Source organism: Mus pahari, chromosome X (assembly GCF_900095145.1).
Source record: "Mus pahari chromosome X, PAHARI_EIJ_v1.1, whole genome shotgun sequence".
In the NCBI taxonomy this organism is placed as follows: Eukaryota; Metazoa; Chordata; class Mammalia; order Rodentia; family Muridae; genus Mus; species Mus pahari.
In genome coordinates this window covers 74,889,461-74,911,866 of record NC_034613.1, presented here as the reverse complement: position 1 = coordinate 74,911,866, position 22,406 = coordinate 74,889,461, and the positions used below count along the sequence as shown (strand labels likewise).

The window sequence follows — 22,406 nt, the reverse complement described above, 5'->3', positions numbered from 1 at the left end:
CAGGTTTTCCAGTTTTGTTGAATATAGCCTTTTATAGTAGGATCTGATGATGTTTTGGATTTCCTCAGGATCCATTGTTATGTCTCCTTTTTCGTTTCTGATTTTGTTAATTAGGATACTGTCCCTGTGCCTTCTAGTTAGTATGGCTAAGGGTTTATCTATCTTGTTGATTTTCTCAAAGAACCAGCTCCTGCTTTGGTTGATTCTTTGAACAGTTCTTTTTGTTTCCACTTGGTTGATTTCAGCCCTAAGTTCATTATTTCCTGCTGTCTACTCCTCTTGGGTGAATTTGCTCCATTTTGTTCTAGAGCTTCTAGGTGTTCTGTCAGACTGCTAGTGTATTCTCTATTTTCTTTTGGCAGCACTCAGAGCTATGAGATTTCCTCTTAGGAATGTTCATTGTGTCCCATAAGTTTGGGTATGTTGTAGCTTCATTTTCATTAAACTCTAAAAAAATCTTTAACTGCTTTCTTTATTTCTTCCTTGACCAAGGTATCATTGAGGAGAGTGTTGTTCAGTTTCCACGTGAATGTTGGCTTTCTCTTATATTTGCTGGTATTGAATATCAGCCTTAATCCGTGTTGATCTGATAGGATGTATGGGAAATTTTTAATATTTTTGTATCTGTCAAGGCCTGTTTTGTTACCGATTATATGGTCAGTTTTGGAGGAGGTACCATGAGGTGCTACGAAGAAGGTGTATACTTTTGTTTTAGAATAAAATGTTCTGGAGATATCTGTTAAATCTATTTTTTCATAACTTCTGTTAGTGTCCATGTGTCTCTGTTTAGTTTCTGTTTCCTGGATCTGTCCATTGGTGAGAGTGNGGTGTTGAAGTCTTCCACTATTATTGTGTGAGGTGTAATGTGTGCTTTGANTTTTACTAAAGTTTCTTCAATGAATGTGGCTGCCCTTGCATTTGGAGCATAGATATTTAGAATTGTGAGTTCATCTTGGTAGATTTTACCTTTTATGTGTATGAGGTGCCCCTCCTTGTCTTTTTTGATAAGTTTGGTTTTGAAATCAATTTTATTTGATATTAGAATGGCTACTCTAGCTTGTTTCTTCAGACCATTTGCTTGGAAAATTGTTTTTCAGCCTTTTACTCTGAGGTAGTGTCTGTTTTTGTCTCTGAGGTGGTTTCCTGTAATCAGCAAAATGCGGGGTCCTCTTTGTGTAGCCAGTCTGTTAGTCTATGTCTTTTTATTGGAGAATTGAGTCCTTTGATGTTAAGAGAAATCAAAGAAAGGTAGTTTTTGCTTCCTGTCATTTTTCTTGTTAAAGTTGGGATTCTGTTCTTGTGGCTGTCTTCTTTTGGTTTTGTTGAGGGATTACTTTCTTCCTTTTTCTAAGGTATAGTTTCTTTTTTTTTTTTTAAAGATTTATTTATTTATTATATGTAAGTACACTGTAGCTGTCTTCAGACACTCCAGAAGAGGGCGTCAGATCTTGTGACGGATGGTTATGAGCCACCATGTGGTTGCTGGGATTTGAACTCCGGACCTTTGGAAGAGCAGTCGGGTGCTCTTACCCACTGAGCCATCTCACCAGCCCTAGGGTATAGTTTCTGTTGGTGTTTTCCCTTTATTATCCTTTGAAGGGCTGGATTCGTGGAAAGATATTGTGTGAATTTGGTTTTGTCATGGAATACCTTTGCTTCTCTGTCTATGGTAATTGAGAGTTTTGCTGGGTATATTAGCCTGGGCTGGCATTTGTGTTCTCTTAGTGCCTGTATAACATCTGTCCAGGATCTTCTGGCTTTCATTGTCTCTGGTGAGAAATCTGGNGTAATTCTAATTGGCTTGCCTTTATATGTTACTTGACCTTTTTCTCTTGCTGCTTTTAATATTCTGTTTTTATTTAGTTCATTTGTTTTTCAGGTTATTATGTCTCGCGAGGAAGTTCTTTTCTGGTCCAGTCTATTTGGAGTTCTATGGGCTTCTTGTATGTTCATGGTCATCTCTTTCTTTAGGCTTGGGAAGTTTTCTTCTATAATTTTGTTGAAGATATTTGCTGGCCCTTTAATTTGAAAATCTTCATTCTCATCTACTCCTGTTACCTGTAGGTTTGGTCTCCTCATTGTGTCCTGGATTTCCTGGATGTTTTGAGTTAGGATCTTTTTGCACTTTGCATTTTCTTTGATTGTTCTGTCCATGTTCCGTATGGAATCTTCTGTACTTGAGATTCTCTCTTCCATCTCTTGTATTCTGTTGCTGATGCTCACATTTATGGTTCCTGATTTCTCTCCTAGGGTTTCTATCTCCAGAGTTGTCTCCCTCTGGGTTTTCTTTATTGTTTCTACTTCCATTTTCAGATCCTTAATGGTTTTGTTCAATTCCATCCCCTGTTTGGTTGTATTTTCCTGTAATTCTTTAAGGGATTTTTGTGTTTCTTTTAGCTGTTTAGCAGTGTTTTCCTGTAATTCTTTAAGGGATTTTTGTGTTTCTTCTACCTGTTTAGTAGTGTTTGCCTGTAGTTCTTTAAGGATTTCTACCTGTTTAGCAGTGGTCTCCTGTAATTCCTTGAGGGGTTTTTGTCTTTCCTCTTTAAAGGTTTCTACTTGTTTAGCATTGTTCTCCTGTATTTCTTTGAGTAAGTTATGAATGTCCTCCTTCAAATCTACCACCATCATGAGATATGATTTTAAATCCACATCTTGTTTTTCAGGTGTGTTGGGGTATTCAGGACTCACTGTGGTGGGCTTACTTGGTTCTGATGGTGCACAGTGTTCTTGATTTCTGTTAGTAAGATTCTGACATTTGCCTTCTGCCATCTTGAAATCTCTGGTGTTAATGTTTAAGCTGTCTATGGCTGGAGTTTGTTCCTCCTGTGATTCTGTTAGCCTCTGTCAGCACACCTGGGAATCCAACTCTCCCCTGTGTCCCTGTGGTCAGAGTTCTCTCTGCAGGCAAGCTCTCCTCTTGCAAGTCAGGTGTCCAGGAGTCTGGAGCTCTGATCCTTCTTCTGATTCCTGGGGTCAGAGCCCTCCCTGTAGGCTGACTCTCCTCCAGTGATCCTCAGGACCTGTGGTGTGGAGGGTCCTCCAGAGTGCTCTGCTGCCTCCACTGGGGTTACAAAGAGAGATGTTAGGGGTGGCCCTGACAGGACAGGAACCCCGCCTCTGGGTGGGCGGTGTTCCTTTGTCCCTGTGCCTCCTGGCACAAGCCCCACCTGGATTCTTTGGAGTTGATTGTGTTCCACTTACCCGTGATTCGGAGGACCTGTGGTGTGGAGAGTCTTCTGGAGCACTCTGTTTTTCCTCCTTTTAAACATGATTTTATTTTTATTTTCGTTTTTATGTGCATTGATGTTTTGCCTGCATGAATGTATGATGATGTCAGGTACTCTGCAACTAGAACTGCAGACACTTATATGGATGCTGGGAATTAGACACCAGTCCTCTGGATGAATAGCCAATAGCCAATACTCTTAACCACTGAGCAATCTAGTCCCCCTTTTTCTCAGTTTTTATTGCATGCAAGACCTCATCACATGGGATATCGCTTTCAACATTCAAAGTGTATTTTCCATCCTTACTCATACATTTCCAGAATCACTGTCATAGACATGCCAATTTTTTCTCATTTATTATCTAGGAATTTATCAATCCAATTGACAATCAAAATTAAAAAGTACAAGTGGACCCTTGTCAATTTGATATCTTGAAGTTTTCCTTTTGAACCTTAGCCTGTAATGACTGAGCTGTTTTTCCAGGTTTCATCATGATAGCTGAACATATCACTTTAAAACATAATATTCTACTCCCGGTTGCAATAGATTCCTGTAATGACTGAGCTGTTTTTCCAGGTTTCATCATGATAGCTGAACATGTCACTTTAAAACATAATATTCTACTCCCGGTTGCAATAGATTCCTAAATATAGTGGAAACCACATTTGTACTACTTTCAAAACTCACTATTGTCTTCACTGTTTAAAAACATCACCATGTCTTAGCTATTCAACTGCCAAGTTTTCTCCTGACTCAAATGAATCAAATCAATGCCAAAATCTAGCAATGTGAAGAGAATAACTTGTAGATCTATACATGGAGTCTGGGACTGTTGTACCTTTATCTGGGTTCCAACAGTGTTAGGTGCTCTGTGCATCCATTTATGGTGCCTGAAATACTTCTATAGAGTTATCTCTACTCCATGCCTAAATTTTATCTTCTAAAATTCCCATAGTACTGGTATCTGCAAGAGTGTGTTATCTTCATTGATAGCAAGGCTTCATTTTCAAAGCTCCACGCAACATTCCATCAAAGACTCCTTACAGGCAATGAGACCTTGTCACGTATTGTCTACCCATTATAACTTTCTTGCACATTAATGCAAGCTCCCAAAACCAAGCAACTGTGGGTGCTTTTTTATGCTTAAAATGCAAATCCATGTGAACCACGTTATTAAGTTAACCTGCCATCTCAATATGTAGTCTAACCTTCTTCTGTAATATTTTTGTTGTTGCTGAACCTATAAGCCTGTGGAAACACTTCTATAGTTGTTAAGGCGGGCATTCCTGTCATTTGGAGGCATTCTTATTTCAGTATGTATTTACACTTCTATACAGCTGGAGCAAAATTGCTAATCTTTTTAACAACTACAGATGCTTCATCAGTATCCACCTTTCCTACAACTTCTTCAACAAACTGCATTTTTGCTATCTTGGTTACTGTTCTCCTTCAATATAAACTTGAATAAGAGTAATTAACAATAGCCATTCCATAGCTTCAAGGAAATTCTGTTTTGAAATTTATTCTACTAAAAAATGCCTTATTAAATTTCTTAAGACAATCAGAATGTAGTTGCGTTCCTTCCAAAATTGATTTATGAATGACTTCTAGTCCAGTTTCTAACCTGTAGACTTTATTCTCTACCACAGTCTTGGGAGGTGGAACTTCCCTGCCTTCATTACTACCAGTATTCTCATCTAACAAACTTCTAAGAGGACTCATCCCTGGGAGTGGCTAATCTTCTACCAGCAGTCATGGCTACCCATATATTTCTTTTTCCAAAAGTGGGACCCTGTGAAAATTTTCCCCTTCCATATTAACATGTTCATTGATATTGCTATTCTTCAGGTCTTGTTTATGCAGCCATTTTTAGGAGCAATGATTATTGCATGGCAGAATTCCTAGTATTATGGCTCTTACAGTGTTTCAGCCCCCTCTTCCAAAGTGTTCACTGAGTCATATGTATATATATGTATATATATATATATATATATATATATATATATATATGTGCATATGTACATATGTATATATAGGTTGGGGTTGAGGTCCTCCCAATCCATTGGTATCTATATCATGATCAATTTTGGGGTTTTGTGATGGTCTCCATTTGCTATAAAGAGAAGCTTTTTTGATGATAAATGGTAAATATACTTGTCTGTGGACATAAGGAAAAATTTAGAATATAGTAAAAGCATACTGTAAGTACTATTAATCTATCAAAGTGTCATTAGTGGGTTATTTTATAAGGCCCATGACCTCACTAGCTATTTTCAATACCTGTCATTATTTCCCTCCTGTCAAATGTGCCTTAAATCCAATTTGACAGCTGTTAGATGCCAATACTATGTGAGTAGCATTTATCATACCTTTATGTATCTTTTGTCAAGACAATAATTGTTGAAGTTCATTGGGTGCATAGGTGATGCATCAGACCAAGTTGTTTAATCCCTTCCCTCCCCTGGCAGCTTGTGTAGTTTTTTTCTGAAACCATTGAGGCTATAAAATAGGGAACAGCCATTCAGATAAGATCCAGCTTGAGTCATCTGAGTCTTGTGTACTAAATGTGGGGTATCTTCAGCAAAGAGGCCCACCCTCAACCCCTAGAGGTAATATCTATAATCTGTATTCTTTTGAGAGTTACTCAGAACTGCATGATCAAACTCTGAATGGTTCCTCATGACTGGTACTGGAAGTTTCATTACTCTATGTCTATAGTTCTTGTGAGGAGCATTGTCAGACCAAGTGTCTTGATTTTTATATGTAAATGAAAATATATAAACAATATATGTGTGTATATATATTTTACATGGATAATGTCACATACCACATATGGATATGAATATATATTCATATACACATATATTTAGATAAATGTAAATATATATATATATATATATATATATATATATAAAATTTATTGAGTCTATATTAAACAACTTTGATGTTATTTGTCCCTCTATCTCCTTTTGTGTTGACCTCCTTCTCCCTTCCCCAGTTCTAGCCCCATGCCTGTTAATCTGTTTCCAAATACAAATAATTCCATCCTGTTACTCCATTCTCTAGCCTCCTACCACATCTATGGTTCCTTTATACTTTCCTGATTTCTGTTGTAACTCCACATTGTTTGCTCACAGCCGATGATTATTTCATTGACATTTTTTGACTCTGTATTTCTCTGTATTCTGGATATTAATTATTTGTAAGATATAGAATTGGCAAACATTTCTATCTCCCAGCTGGCATTCTCTTTTTTCCTTTTTTATTCAATATGGTAACACCCATATTTCACAATCATGTCTCTGCTGGAAAACCCTGAAATACATATTAGGATGGGTACATTTTTAATGCCATACACAGTTCTTAACTTATTTAATCAAGTTGATCATCAAGAGTAACCATCATAAAATACCATGTTATTTTCACATTCCTGTCTCTGACCATTGTTTCACACATCACACATGTTAACATTGTCAATGACAGAAGATAAAAATACTAAAAATGTATAGATAATATGAAAAATTATAATTCTTCAATTCTAGTTGTCCAAGTTTGCTTAATTTTAAAGGTTGCTCAGCTATAATTATTTATTGATGTTATCTTCCTTTGTTCCTGAGCATTAGGGAATGTTCTTATTAATAATTTTATATTTGTGGATTCAGCATAAGTACATTATTCCACTCTTCTCTCCAACCATCCCATAAATAACAAGTCCCTTTTGCTCTCTTTCATATGTATGGACACGTTTTCTGTAATTGTTCTTATACATATTATAGGTGAATAAATAAATATAACTTTCTTAGTTCATATAATGTTACTTCGAAGTTTATGTTTTTAGGGCTGCCATGGTGCATTAGATAACCAATTGGTGTGTTTTTACCTGGGAAAGACTATTTCTCCAGTTCTTTGCATTTCTTAGTTGTCTGCAGTTCTTTACCTAGAGTATGAACTTTTTCTCTTCCATGTTTGCGTGTCTAATGGTGGTGTCCTTGTTCCTGTAGTGTTTAGTAGCCATGTTACGAAGACTTCATGATCATTGCTTCTCTGACATGTCTAGGAGTCACAATCTCATAGCAAATTTTCTGTTCCTCTGGCTCTAAAAATCTTTTGGCTTCTTCTCCTATCATGATCCCTGAACCTTTGGTTCAGGAGTTTTGCGGTAGGTTTATCAGTTAGAACTGGGCTCTATGTCTCTCAATTTTAATTGGTTGTGGTTTTCTGTATTGACCTTTGTCTGTTAAAAGGGACATTTTATTGTGGGGTGCAGGTAAAAACTACACTTATCTATAAATGTGAGGATTAATATTTAGAATGAAGTTAGTGATAGTTCTGATTGAATGAAGGTGTGGTTGTAAAATCTTTTCCGAAAACCAGGACTTAATTAGCCCCAGGTATTTGGCTAGGATTCTAGTACCACTCATGAGTGTCACCTTGCTGATCAGGATTTTATTTTATATCCTTGGTTTCATCTAGGTAATTGTCATTTGCAGACATTTCTATAGAACTGGTGGATACTATCTACATGGGATATTGTCTTAATCTTTCATTATGTTTGCATTTTTGCTGTGATATCTGGGATGTGGACAGAACAGATGTGGGCAACAGAGCAGATACACTGGTTGACTTAGACCTACTGGGTAGATATAGCTTAGGTGGAATACAGTCAGATAGATAATGGGACTTGATTGTTGACCAGGCTGTTTCCTGCTTCACACTTGGAGCTTGGAGCTAGATAGGGAGGATGGAGTGGGTATGAGTAGTGGAGGACCAGGTAGACGCACTTGGCTGGTGCCTGGAGAAGACTAAATAAGTTCTGGTTGGGTGAGGATATTTGATGTGGTATAAGAGGGACTGGAAAGCTGATACAGATAGGTCACATAGTGATAGAAGCCTATAGGTTAGTAGCAGAACAAGTAGAGGTGGTCAGACTAGGGTGGGACACTGTCTTTGGGACTTGAGCTTTATGTTAGGTGTTGTAAATGGTATGTGTAAGGGAGGATCAGACAGTCAGCCATCCATATTGTTGAGAAATAGGATATGTTTCTTACATGTAGTTTTACCCGAATCCTTAGAGAATATATAAATATTTAATTAATACCTCTATTTCACAAAGTATTCATTCATAAAATTATTAGCAAATAATTTTATTTGTAAAGCTTGTACAATATTTTCTGTGATATACATTTCACTGTGAATCAATCTGATATTGCTGTTATATTTTTTATAAGGATAAACTTTTTATATTTTCTTCATAAGGACAAAATTTTATATTTTATACATGAGTAGAAGCTTGGAACAGGAGAAACACACTTCACAACAGCTCTGACAAAACCTTTCTTTATTATTATCAGTTAAATTTCCTTAAACATATGTATGTTTCTTTTTTTAGATATTTTCTTTATTTACATTTCAAATGCTATCCCGAAAGTTCCCTATACCCTCCCCCTGCCCCTGCTCCCCTACCCACCCACTCCCCCTTCTTGACCCTGGCATTCCCCCATACTGGGGCATATATAGTTTGCAAGACCAAGGGGCCTCTCTTCCCAGTGATGACCAATTAGGTCATCTTCTGCTAAATATGAAGCTAGAGACACAAGCTCAGGGGGTACTGGTTAGTTCATATTGTTGTTCTACCTACAGGGTTGCAGCCCCCTTCAGCTCCTTGGGTACTTTCTCTAGTTCCTCCATTAGGGACCCTGTGTTCCATCCAATAGCTGACTGTGAGCATCCACTTCTGTTTGCCAGGCACTGGTATAGCCTCACAAGAGACCACTATATCAAGATCCCTTCAGCAACATCTTACTGGTATGTGCAATAGTGTCTGCGTTTGGTGGCTGATGATGGGGCAGATCCCCTGGTGGGGTATTCTCTGGATAGTTCATCCTTTCATCTTAGCTCCAAACTTTGTCTCTGTAACTCCTTTAATGGGTATTTTGTGCCCTATTCTAAGGAGGAATGAAGTATCTACACGTTGGTCTTCCTTCTTCTTGGTTTTCTTGTGTTTTGAAAATTGTATCTTGGATATTCATATGTATGTTTCAAATACTCTGTACTGATCGTATCCAAGAAATGTTTGTGGCATAAGGTTATAACCAACAACTAGCAAAGTAGTCCTCAGTAATGTGCTTTGGCAAAGTGACCAAAACACTAACATAAATGTTACTCATTACCAAGCTTTCAACAACTGAGACTACTCTTTTTTTGCAGTACAGAAAATGTTGAAATATAAATTAAGGTGTTAAAAAGAATGATGAGTGTAATGATTAGCTAGAGCTTTTGGATACAGGAAAATAATTATTATACAGAAGTAACATGTATTAGGGCAGAAAAATAAAAATAATCTATTCTATGTTCTTACATGGGGCTTCTCACACAAAAGATGGATAAGTATAAAAAAAGCGGAAACTAGTGGTTGAATTAAATTCATAAGTGGTCTCATTAGCATGTAGACCTGAATTCAATTTATAGAATCCGTATAAAAATCCTTGGTGTGTGGATATGTACCTATAATCCCAGTGTTAAAGAAATAGAGAAAAGAAGATCCAGGTGCATACTGGCCAATAAGCCTAACCTAACTGGTGAAGTCCCCGTTCTTAAGGAGGTATACAGGTTTTTTTTTTTGATGATGATGAAATATGAGATTTCTCTCTGTCTCTCTCTGTCTCTCTCTGTCTCTGTCTCTCTGTCTCTGTCTCTGTCTCTGTCTCTGTCTCTGTCTCTCTCTCTCTCTCTCTCCCCCTCTGTCCCTCCCTCACACAGACATACAAACACATACACACATATACACATATACACACACATGCTCACAGGCAAGCATATGCACAGGAGGATACATACACACAAATATATATATATATATATATATATATATATATATATATATATGAGAAAAATGAGAAGAGGCAAGAGAAGTTTATAAAAATATATATCTTTTATATAAGTATATAAGTATTAAATACCAAAGATATATTGCTTATATTTCTGGAGTAAACTAAATACAAAGAAAACTATAGGGAAGATCAGATGTGGTGTGACAGGTAAAGTATGGTAAGCAATACTAAGATTTATTCTTTTTTCATCAATAAGAATTGCTTGTGATTTTGCAATATTTTTCCTGGTACAGATAAAGTAATGTCTTTATAATGAAGATTTCCAAAATAACATTAGAATTGCATTGTAAGATCCTAACTTCTCTGGTTCCAGGGCTCCTTCTCTGCTTGATGATTCTTAAATATTCACCTCAAAATAATTATCCTGAAAAGACATATTTTATAATGGACTATTCTCTCATATAGTCATATTTGGAGTGATGCTTTAATATTCTACAATTTTAATAAGCTATGTCATAAAAACATAAAAATGAAGGTAATCTAAAAGATCTCTAGGTGGTGTGTAACAAGTAGAATATATAATTAAATTAGAAATCTACATCTTAATATTTTTATCATTGTCAGATAAACTTCCCTAAATATATTTGTGCTTCTCATGAACTCCACTAATTATACCCAGGAAATACTACTGACATAAGACTATAACCAACAACTACACCTGCGGTCCCTTTTGGTTGAAGAAGTGTCAGAATAAAATCTAATTAATAAATGGAGACATGATAACCAAAGTTAAAATGAGGACAATGTAAATAGGCTATTTGACCATAATTCTTTAAAAAATGTTATTACAATTTATATAAACTACTTCTATTTACCTGAGAAATTAGCATAATATATTTTGATCGTATTTATTCTGACTACTCCCTTTATTCATCCTATGCTCATTTCTACAATTTTACCTACCCCAACATTATATGCTCCTCTTTTACTTTAATTCACTAGTTGTCAACTGAAAAGTATGCCTCCATATATTTCTGGGTTTGGAACAATCCACTGCAGCATGGTCTTTCTACCAAGAGCAATATATTTAAATGAGACTACATCCTCCCACAGCAGAAGCCATCAGTTCCCATAGACCATTAGTTAAGAAGGATGGCTCAGGAACCCCATGCCAGTCCATTCTGTGTTGACTAGCTTGATATTGTGCAGGGAACCACAGCTGCTCTGAGTTTATTAGTGGTACAGTTCTGTCATGTCCAGAATATACTGTTTCTCTCTGATCCCTGACTTCTCACTCTTACAGTTAATCTGCGTCATCTTCTATGATGATACCTGAACCTTGGGCAAGAAGTGTGATTCGATATCCCATTTTTGGTTGAACACTCCATAATTACTCTCTCCAGTTTTGTCAGTAGTATTTCTGTTAAGCATCTATTCACTATGTGAAGAATGTTCTCATGTGAAGTATGAAAGATGTAATTATTTACAATGACAGAGATACGGGTTTAGAGGACAGTTTGATACTATGCCTATTTAGCAAAATTATTAGTAGGTCACCCAGAAGCTCATGAGATTTTCAACCATGAATTTTTAGCCAGATTAGAAGTATCAGTTTCTTCCTGAGAAGTAGGACTTAGGTTCAACCAGAAATAACCTGATTACTCCAAGAACATTCCTGCCACTATTGTATCCATGAGCATATCTTACCAAATTGGTCATTACTGTAGTTCACCAGGTTCACAGCTGGGTAAGATTACTGATGGCTTTCCACCAAAGTAGCCTGCATTGGACATGCCAGTAATATGGAAGTGAGCCAACAGGGAGAAAATTTCTTTTTCTATAACAATTTAATTTCTCCCCATTTATAACTAGTGCAGATAGTGTCTTGCACTTAATTTCTGGTGATTAACATACAACTTGAGGGGAGTAATCTTATACCTGGCACTAGGCTACTAAGCTTTTTATTTAGCAACTATGACTCCTGGTTTGTGATGGATAACTCCAATGAAAACATTATATATATATATATATATATATATATATATATATATATATATATATATAGAGAGAGAGAGAGAGAGAGAGAGAGAGAAGAAACTTACAAAAGAATTTTCCATGTGGACTTTTTCAAACATACCTTTAGTTATCCTTCCCCTACACTTTCTTTACCTTGCCCTATGAAACCTCTTCCTATTATAAACCTCCTTTGCCAGTATTTCCCCTTCCCCTTCTTATTGCCTATGTTCTACTATCCCCTCTCATTAAAAACCTTTATTCCTCCTCCCCACCAATGGTCTTTCTTAATTAAAGAATATTACACAATTACATAGACTAATTAACCTAGAGTAGAAAAACATTATCATTAAATTAAAGATCTCTGTTTTAAAAGGATATATTCAGAATAGTGTCTTATATTTTTACAATTAATATAATAATGCTTCATAATATTCCTATAACATGATGCTTATGCTTATATAAAATAATTTCAGTGTTTAGTTTAATTCTGAAGTTTGATTTTGAAAACACTACTTTGAGTTATATGTTATATGTGTACACACATGTGCATCAGCTTATCCATTCAAGTAAATATTCGTACTAGCAATCTATTTATCATAATGTTCAAGTCCATCCCTATATTTTAATGTTTGCATATGTAGTTGATGTTATGTATGCCCTTTTATCCTCAATAGTATTTCTTTCATGTTTCTACAATGAAACAAGGCATCTAGTGCACTGTTAATTATAAAAGTTGTATTTTTACTTTGTATGTATATATGTATATATACATAAATTTATATAAATTGATTAATGAAATTTTTACATTATCATTAATCTCTGTTTTTATGGAGAGGGAGAGAGAGAGGGAATGCATATGTGTGTCTTCAGGCAAAAAACCGATACCAGTTATCTTCCTCAATCATTCTCTACCTGTTTTGGAGATTACTGATTTTTCTCACTCCACCTAGAATTCACTTATTCATCTAGTTGGCTAAATCTACATAATCACAGTTCTTTCTAGAAGTGAGATTGTCTCTGAGATATAAACTATAGAGTCCTGTAGAAAATGTGTTTCTGCATTCCTCATAGCACCGCTTGATGGATTCCATGATAGCTTATCCCTGTTTGCCAATAAGTAGTATTTTGATTTGTAGCAGAAGGTGATTAGTATATTTTAACTCTAAGTTTCAAAAAAATAATTTAATAAAGTATGGTTATATATATTTATTTATATATATGTATGTATATATATATATATTTTTTATCAAGATTTATGTTGTCCCTACATCTTTAGTATTGAGAATGATATATTATCTCACTTACTTGTAGACTAAATATTGTCAAAGTCATATGTGAAGATTAATGGTATGTACTAGATGCTATGGCAGTGGGTAGAAGATCAGGCAGATGTTTGTGAAGCATTCCCTGTCTGTATTCAACAACACAAAATAAGTACTGGTTTTATATTAATAATCAATAGTTCTTATAGAGAATAATATACTATACAAAGCAAACGCTTAAAAGAGACTGGTTTGGAGGTGCATGCTTTTAATCTAAGTTAGTACCCAGGAAGCATAAAAAGACAGATCTCTGAGGGTTCATTGTCTCCATGGTCTACATAGTGAGTCCCAGTCTAGCAAGGACATGAAATTTCAAAACAAAATGCTTAAAACAGAGTTTTAAAATTTGCCACATGAAGAAATCCTAAACACCTGAGGCGATATGTATATTAATTATCAATATTTGATCTTTCTGAAATATAAACATGGATGAAAACATCACATCACACCCCATATATACATAATTATTACCATAAATTAAAATATAATTTTAAATCAGTAAATAATGAAGCCACTATACCTGGGCAACTTTTAAATAACTCAATTTTCTTTTTTTAAGATATCTTTATTAGATATTTTCTTCATTTACATTTCAAATGCTATCCCCAAAGCCCCCTATACCCTTCCCCTGCCCTGCTCCTCAACCCACCCACTCCTGCTTCCTGGCTCTGGCATTCCCCTGTACTGGGGCAATTTCATAACTCAATTTATGTAATTACTTACATGTAAATTAAAGATAATAAATAGCCAGGTGTTGTTGGCACATGCCTTTAATCCCAGCACTTGGGAGGCAGAGGCAGGAGGATTTCTGAGTTCAAGGCCAGCCTGGTCTACAAAGTGAGTTCCAGGACAGTCAGGGCTATACAGAGAAACCCTGTCTTGAAAAACAAAAAAATAAAAAAGAAAAGAAAAGAAAAGAAAAGAAAAGAAAAGAAAAGAATAGAAAAGAAAAGAAAAGAAAAGAAAAAAAAGAAAAAGAAAAAAGAAAAAAAGATAATAATTACTTTGGTATAAAATTATATTGAACTCACCTTTATTCTAAATGCCTTAAATGATAGAAAGATTAAATGTATTAAATGATAATACACTATTATTAGTGTATTAGTAGTGTTTGTTCTACTTTTTTTTTTAAACATGGACCTAGACCTTTAAACATTTGTAGTAGATATGTAGCTGCTTTTCCATGTGGAACCCTTAACAAATGGACTAGTGGATGTGTCTGACTCTGTTGTAGGTCTTTATATAACTTTCTGCTAGCTGGGCTGCCTTGTCTGGACTCAGTGAGAGAAGATGTGCTTAGTCCTGATGTGACTTAATGTACCAGGGGGTGGGTACTCATGGGGGTCCTCCTCTTCTCTTAGGAGAAGGGATTGAGGAACAGGGAGAGGGGATATAAGGATAGGACTAGAAGGATAGGAAGGTAGGGGCCTGCAATAAGGCAGTAAAGTGAAGAAATAAACAAATTAATGGAAGAAAGAAAGACTTGTGGATAAGATGCTCAAATTCTAAGGAATACAGTAGTTAAAAGTAATATTTGACAATAAAATGTATAGTCAATAATCCTGAATTGTGAGAGTCACCATGCACTCCTAGATATAAAATTAATGAAAGATAATTTATTATAAAAAGCAATACACTAGAGATAAAGATTCAGTATGCCATATCAACAGCCACATAAGAGCAGAAATTGGAATGATATCAGTTCTAAATATTCTACTCAACTCTTATCCTAAACTTTGTGAAATGTACCTAAGAATACTGGACTGCTATATGACTGCTAAGCAATGAGAAGATAATCCATTCACCAGAATGAGATGAAATTAAACATAATATCACTCTCACATGCACAGAAACAGAAAGAACATTCATATACATGTTCACAGGCATATATATATATATATATATATATATATATATATATGTGTGTATATATATATATATATATATATATATATATATATATATATAATTTATAGTACCTATTCTGTAGAAGGCTGAAGAAATTAATCTCACAAGTGATTGGCAGAAATCAGTAACATTGTGGTTGAATCCTTATGGAAGAAAAATTTCAAAGGAATAAGGAGAAAGCTATTAGACTGAACATTCTTGGCTATAGAACCTGTTCTAAGGAAAAAAGACTTTGAGATTCTATGAATTAATGTGGATAAAGAAAGTTTGTATTTTTTTATGACTCCAGGGGAATAAAATGAAAAGCAGAACAACAGGTTGAAATGAATCATTCTTCCGAATCTTTCCATCTCCTTCATTTCAAAGTACTTAGAATGCCAAGGTACCATGCTTTGGGGTACTTGGGATATTATCTTTGGATATATAATATCTGCTTTAATTTAGAAAATATAATAATATATTTGATGATATGATTTGTAACCTGGAAAATCTACTGGTTTTTAAATTTACTTAAAGGATTTTTAACTTTGCAAGTCTCAGGATACAGATGGATTAGAGTACTCAGAAAATAATTATAGGGGACAAAATTATATAAAATTAAGTATATATTCATTATAACTCACATATTTTATTCTATCCAACTTCATTTTGATTTACAAATACTACAAATTTAATATTTTTGTTTTATTACTTTGGTTAAAACTTTTTAGTGCTGATCATTTTAATTGGGGTTATACTACCTGGCCGCTTTAAGAAGTTTAAAATTAAATTCACTAATTAAAACACTAGAGTCAAGTCCAAAAATTTAACTGTTTTATGTGTTCAGCTACTTAACTAGTATCAACTGGATATATGGAATGGATTTCTTTATTATTATGGATTTACTATTCAAGTATTTTTCAGCTACCAGACAAAGTTTTTAATTGAAAAGTCTTTCCAATTAAATGTAATGTCAAATTCTGATATACCATTCCTAAAGTATTTGCCCTCAGATGACAAAGTATGCTATGCTTTAAACCCATCACACTGTCCTGTTCAACCTGAAGTTTAACTAACATAGGATAGATACATATGGTTTGAAAGACTAGAATCTAGTCCTCAGTGAAACACAGCTTTCAGCAATAATACTCGGTATATTGTGTGAACAGTAAGCTATCCCACAAGAAGAGGCTTGTAATTATTGATTAAAGCCTCTGTTTTAAACCTCTAGTATTTTATTGGCCTAAAGAAATCACACTGTAGGCTCAAGTGATAAATAGAATTGCATGGCAAAAGGGGAAGCACCAGGTTCCTCAGTGCAACCATACTGTTAAATAAGCTTAACTAAGTACGTCTATTCTCATACATTGGCAATTATACTGTAACTTTCTGACCTTCTGCCTGTAAGTGAATATTACAAGACTGTGTCTCACACACACACACTGACATACGCACATAAATATATGCTTGTTTAGTCACATTCTGTATATATTTCACTTTTAACAAATATAAAATCTATTAGCTGAAATACTCATTTTTCACTAAAGACTGAGAAAGAGGTAGCAGTCTTTAAAAAAAAGAAATGTCACTCGAGATGGGCTTGGTATTTAGTATATAAGAAAAGCAGGTCTGGCCGAGCAGTGGTTACACACACCTTTAATCCCAGCACTTGGGAGGCCGCAGCAGGCAGATTTCTGAGTTCGAGGCTAGCCTGGTCTACAGAGTGAGTTCCAGGAAAGCCAAAGATACACAGAGAAACCCTGTCTCGAAAAAAACCAAAACAAACCAAAACAAACAAAAGAAGAACAAGAACAACAACAACAACAAAGCAAGTCTGGAGAGATGACTCAGTGGTTATAAGCACTGACTGCTTTTCCAGAGATCCTGAGTTTAATTCCCAGCAATCATATGGTGGCTCACAACAATCTGTAATGAGACCTGATGCCCTTTTCTGGTGTGTCTGAAGACAGCTACAGTGTACTCATATACATAAAATGAATACTTCTTTTTAAAAAGAACAGCATTATCCATTTATATTATCAAATAAAATTTATGTGTAAGGACATTTTATTTTCAAACACATCAGAAAGAAAGCATATATTCTAAACATTGCAAATCAATTGAGAGTTCCACAGACTTTTTTGTTGTCGATTATAATGAAATTGTATGTTGGGTGTCACTTTTAAAAGAATAGAGACAGCATTTGTATATCAGTTTAATTGTTTTAGAGTAATCATTAAAAGATGTGAGCCCAGAGAGTTCATTAAGCTGCGATAAGGACAAGGTGAAGGTAGAAAAATACTGTAATAGTTAATGTAAAACATTTTAGATTAGTAGGTAGGGAATGCTGATTTTGATTTGTGTCTGCAAGAATATCCATCCACTCTTCACAGATCAGAAATGCTGTGTCATTACAGGCCTTAGAATTGTTGGAGCCATCTGCCTTGAAGCAGGTTATTTGAGCAAATGCTCTTTGCAATTCAGATAGTGTTCTGTTTGAATGATAAATTGTGTAGCATACCAGAATCCATTTCTTGGCTGTGTCTAAAGCTTCGGAAACCAATGACACCATGTTTTGTAAATCAACAATTTATGCAAAACTCTCGTTCATTTTTATTGGAGATTTTTTTTCCCACTTCCATGTTCACTAGAGTGACTTTGCTAACTAGTTAGACTCTAAAACATTGCAGCACCTAAAATACAGCCTTTAAATTTGTTGAGGCTAATAGACCCTTCATTTCTGTTTTGTAGTGAATTTATTTTGTGGAATGTCCAAGAAGCTTGAAAATAGTATTTTAGAAAAACACCTCTTTGTAACAATTTTATGGCAAAAGTACCATTAATATCTCCACTTTTCTTATAAAATCAAAATACATGAGGCATGTGGAGGTTATGGACCTTAGTAAGCTGGACAGCTAGTAAGTGGCAGAGTCAGGTTTGGAAATTGTTCTGCTTGTTTGTTTTAACAGACTCTTACTCTAGAGACACCTAGTGATTTCTGCTTTTCTGTTAGCACATAGGCAATTGAAGCTCCCCTTAGGCCTCTGAAAATAAAGAAGTTTTTATGTGAAATATTTATTTCATTGTTTTCAATTTTCAGTTATGGTTGAAGGTAAATTGACCACCTTGCTCATGTTGTAGGTGTATGCAGTTCTGGACTGGAATCTACCAGTTCTAGCCAAGTGCTCATTGAGGGGTTTACACATTAGCCCTGTATTATACCTGGGTTTTTTTGTTTGTTTTTCCGTAAAGTTAATACTATTGAATATTTCCATATTTCTGGGACACAGAGCTCTATTTTAGAAATCTCTAAACCAATATCTTTTGTAAATCCAATCATGTTAAGAATAGCACTCTAATTTGACAAGAATGCACCAGATTATTATGCTATAACATATCAATAAACAATCAGAGAAAGGAGAACGCTGCTCTATTTTCATATATCAGTGTATAGCCAGAATTAAAGGCTCCTAAAAAAAAAGACATGCAAAAAGACTGAAATAATTACAAATAAAAAGTAATTGGTCTTACTTTCCTATTCCTTAGTCTGAACTTGGACTTTCACAAAAGACAAAATTGGTGTCACTCATTTGAATGCTTAGTCGTCCAAAACTAAAGCCCCAAAGGAATTTTATTTTCTTAATTAGTGAATATGTTTATATTATCATTTATTTAGAAACAAATTTTATTCAAATATAAATAAATATATTATTATGTGTATCCTATATTTTTCAACAGTGATTTTCACTAAGAGCTTTCTTGACATTTTAAAAATACATTAAAGGTAAAAATTAGAGAATATAAAATACATTGCATAATTACACAGACAGTATACATACACAGTTATATATAGCAAAATGTTAGTCCACCAAATGGAAATGACATATAAATAATTGCAAAATTGTATGGCCCCTATTAGAAAATATTAATAAATATATGATAGTGATATCTATATTAATATGCATTATTTCTATAGTACTAATATCAAATTAAATATATATTATGGATTATTACATTGCTATCAATTTTAACTTTTGATAACCATAAGCAATAACTAAAAATACACTGAAAGAGCACAGTATGTCAAGGAATCAAATTCAGAGTATAATATGGTAGTGTTTAGGCCAAGAAGAGGAAAGGAGCCTTCCTAACAGTATTTTTTCCAGTAACATAGAGGCATGAGGAGGTGAGTAGCCCATAGTGATAGTACCAATATAGTCACATACTAAATGTAAAGCTGCATGGATGTTGCAGGAGATGGAGGAAGATAGTGCAGTTTAAAATGAACATTCTATATACAAACAAAATAGTTTTCAGTTGATACCACATAGTATAATGATATAAAAATGTTATTAATAAAAGGACTATTAATGTTAAGGGTAATTACACAAGTGAGATTTTTTTCTTTCTTTTTTTATTTTTTATTTTTTATTTTATCTATCTATCTATCTATCTATCTATCTATCTATCTATCTATCTATCTATCTATCTATTTATTTATTTATTGGTTTTTCAAGACAGGGTTTCTCTGCATAGCCTTGGCTGTCCTGGAACTCACTTTGTAGACCAGGCTGTCCTCAAACTCAGAAATCTGCCTGCCTCTGCCTCCTAAGTGCTGGGATTAAAAGCTTGCAGCATCATGCCAGGCTCTTTTTCTTTCTTTTTTAATTAATTAATTTATTTACACCACAAACACTCCCGGATCCCACCTCACAGAATTCCTCCTCCCATCATCCCTCCTCTTCTGAGAGAGTGGGATCCTCCTGGGTATTCCCACAGACACACCCTGGAGCATCACATCTCTGAAGAGATAGGCTCATCCTCTCCTAATGAGGCCAGACAAGGCAGCCATAGAGACTGAGCTGCTCATCTGCTACATATGTGCCTGAGCTATATATGTGCCTGAGGCCTAGTTCCAGCCTGTGTATGCTCTTTTGGCTGGTGTTTCTGTCTCTGAAAGCCCCAACGGGTCCAGGTTAGTTGACTCTGTTGGATTCGTGTGTGTGTGTGTGTGTGTGTGTGTGTGTGTGTGTGTGTGTGTGTGTTATTACATTTTTTCTTTATTTTTATTTTTTTTATTTTTATTAGATATTTTCTTTTTTTTTTAAAGATTTATTTATTTATTATATGTAAGTACACTGTAGCTGTCTTCAGACACTCCAGAAGAGGGCGTCAGATCTTGTTACGGATGGTTGTGAGCCACCATGTGGTTGCTGGGATTTGAACTCCGGACCTTCGGAAGAGCAGTCGGGTGCTCTTACCCACTGAGCCATCTCACCAGCCCAGATATTTTCTTTATTTACATTTCAAATGCTATCCCGAAAGTCCCCTATACCCTCCCCCCTGCCCTGCTCCCCTACCCACCTATTCCCACTTCTTGGCCCTGGCATTCCCCTGTACTGGGGCATATAAAGTTTGTAAGACCAAGGGGCCTCTCTTCCCAATGATGGCCAACTAGGCCATCTTCTGCTACATATGCAGCTAGAGACATGAGCTCTGGGGGTACTGGTTAGTTCCTATTGTTGTTCCACCTATAGGGTTGCAGACCCCTTTAGCTCCTTGGGTACTTTCTCTAGCTCCTCCATTGGGTGCCCTGTGATAGGGTTCTTATCCCATTCATGGGCTTCAATCTTTCCGCTAACCCTGACCTCTGTCCATTATTTGCCTGTAAGATACCTGTACTTGTTTCAGCCAGCTGCTGGGTTGAGCTTCTCAGAAGACAGTTATGCTAGGCTCCTGTCTGTAAATATAACAAAATATCATTAATAGTGTCAGAGGTTGGTGCTTGCCCTTGGGAGGGATCTCAAATTGAGATGGTTATTGGTTGGCTTCTTCAGAGTTCTATGTCCCACTGTTAGGCATCCTGGATAAGCACAAATGAATTGACTCCTGTGAGCTTCTGCCATTCCAGGTCTCTAGAACTTCCTAGAGATTACTTCCCACCCTCACCCCTGACAGCTGTAGATTTCATTCATTCTCCTGGCCCCCTCTCTTGTTTTTTCCACACCTGATCCCATCCCACAACCCCTCCCCATTCCCACCCAAATCTCCCTTTCTCTGCCTCCTATTACTATTTTGTTTCCCCTTCTAAGTGAGATTGAAACATCCTTGCTTGGGTCTTCCTTCTTGTTTAACTTCTTTGGGTCTGTGGGGTTTATCACGGGTATTCTATACTTAATGAACCATATCCACTTATTAGTGAATACATACCTGGGTTACCTCATCAGGATGATATTTTCTAGTTCCATCCATTTGCATGCAAAATTCATGTGTTTTATGGCTGAGTAGTATTCCATTACATAAGTGAACCACATTTTATTTATCCGTTGTTCGGTGAGGGACATTGGGGTTGTTTCTAATTTCTAGTTATTAAAGATGCTTTGAACATAGTGGAGCATGTGTCCTTGTGGTATGGTAGTGCATCTTTTCAGTTTATATGCCCAGGAGTGATATAGCTGAGTCTTCAGGTAGAACCATTCACAGTTTTCTGAGAAACTGCCAGATTGAATTCCAGAGTGGTTGTATAAGTTTGCAATCTCAAGGTGGGATTTTTTCATTATCAATTCATTTGATGGTGTAAAGATTCATAATGACTTCAATTTCTTTGCACCATCTACCACCCGATTTTGGAGAACATTCAATTTTTAAGAGACTCTTAGAAATTCCTTATAGATCTCTAAATTTCCAAAAGGTGGAGATGAAGTAGGAAGTATTCAAAAATTTACATTTAAAAAACCATTTGAAATTACTTGAAAAGAAATTCAAATACTGTCACTTATTTTAACAGCAAACATTAAACATTCTCAACATCTTAAAGAAATGGTTAGTGTCAAAAGTATTTAGATAATATAATGATTGTATACCATCAACAAAGGAATAGTAAATATTATGATAGTTTTCAATAAAAGTTAATAATTATATATTAAGTTAATAATTATATATTTTCACAATTTTGAAAGTTCTTTTACAAAAATTTTCATTTCTTGAAAATTAGGAAATCAGTATATTTGATACATTTTATATTATAATTGTGTATGAAATATTCATATGTAGTAATTCAAATATGAATTTAATGACATTTTAGGTATAAATAAATTTAAAGATATATATTTTTGAGTAAG

At 35.2% G+C, this 22,406-nt stretch overlaps 1 protein-coding gene across 3 annotated transcripts in view; it reads left to right on the top strand.

Moving 5' to 3' along the window:
• Positions 1-22,406, top strand: part of Il1rapl1 (interleukin 1 receptor accessory protein like 1) — a 1,306,889-nt gene that overhangs the window by 724,392 nt on the left and 560,091 nt on the right. The window lies entirely within an intron of this gene.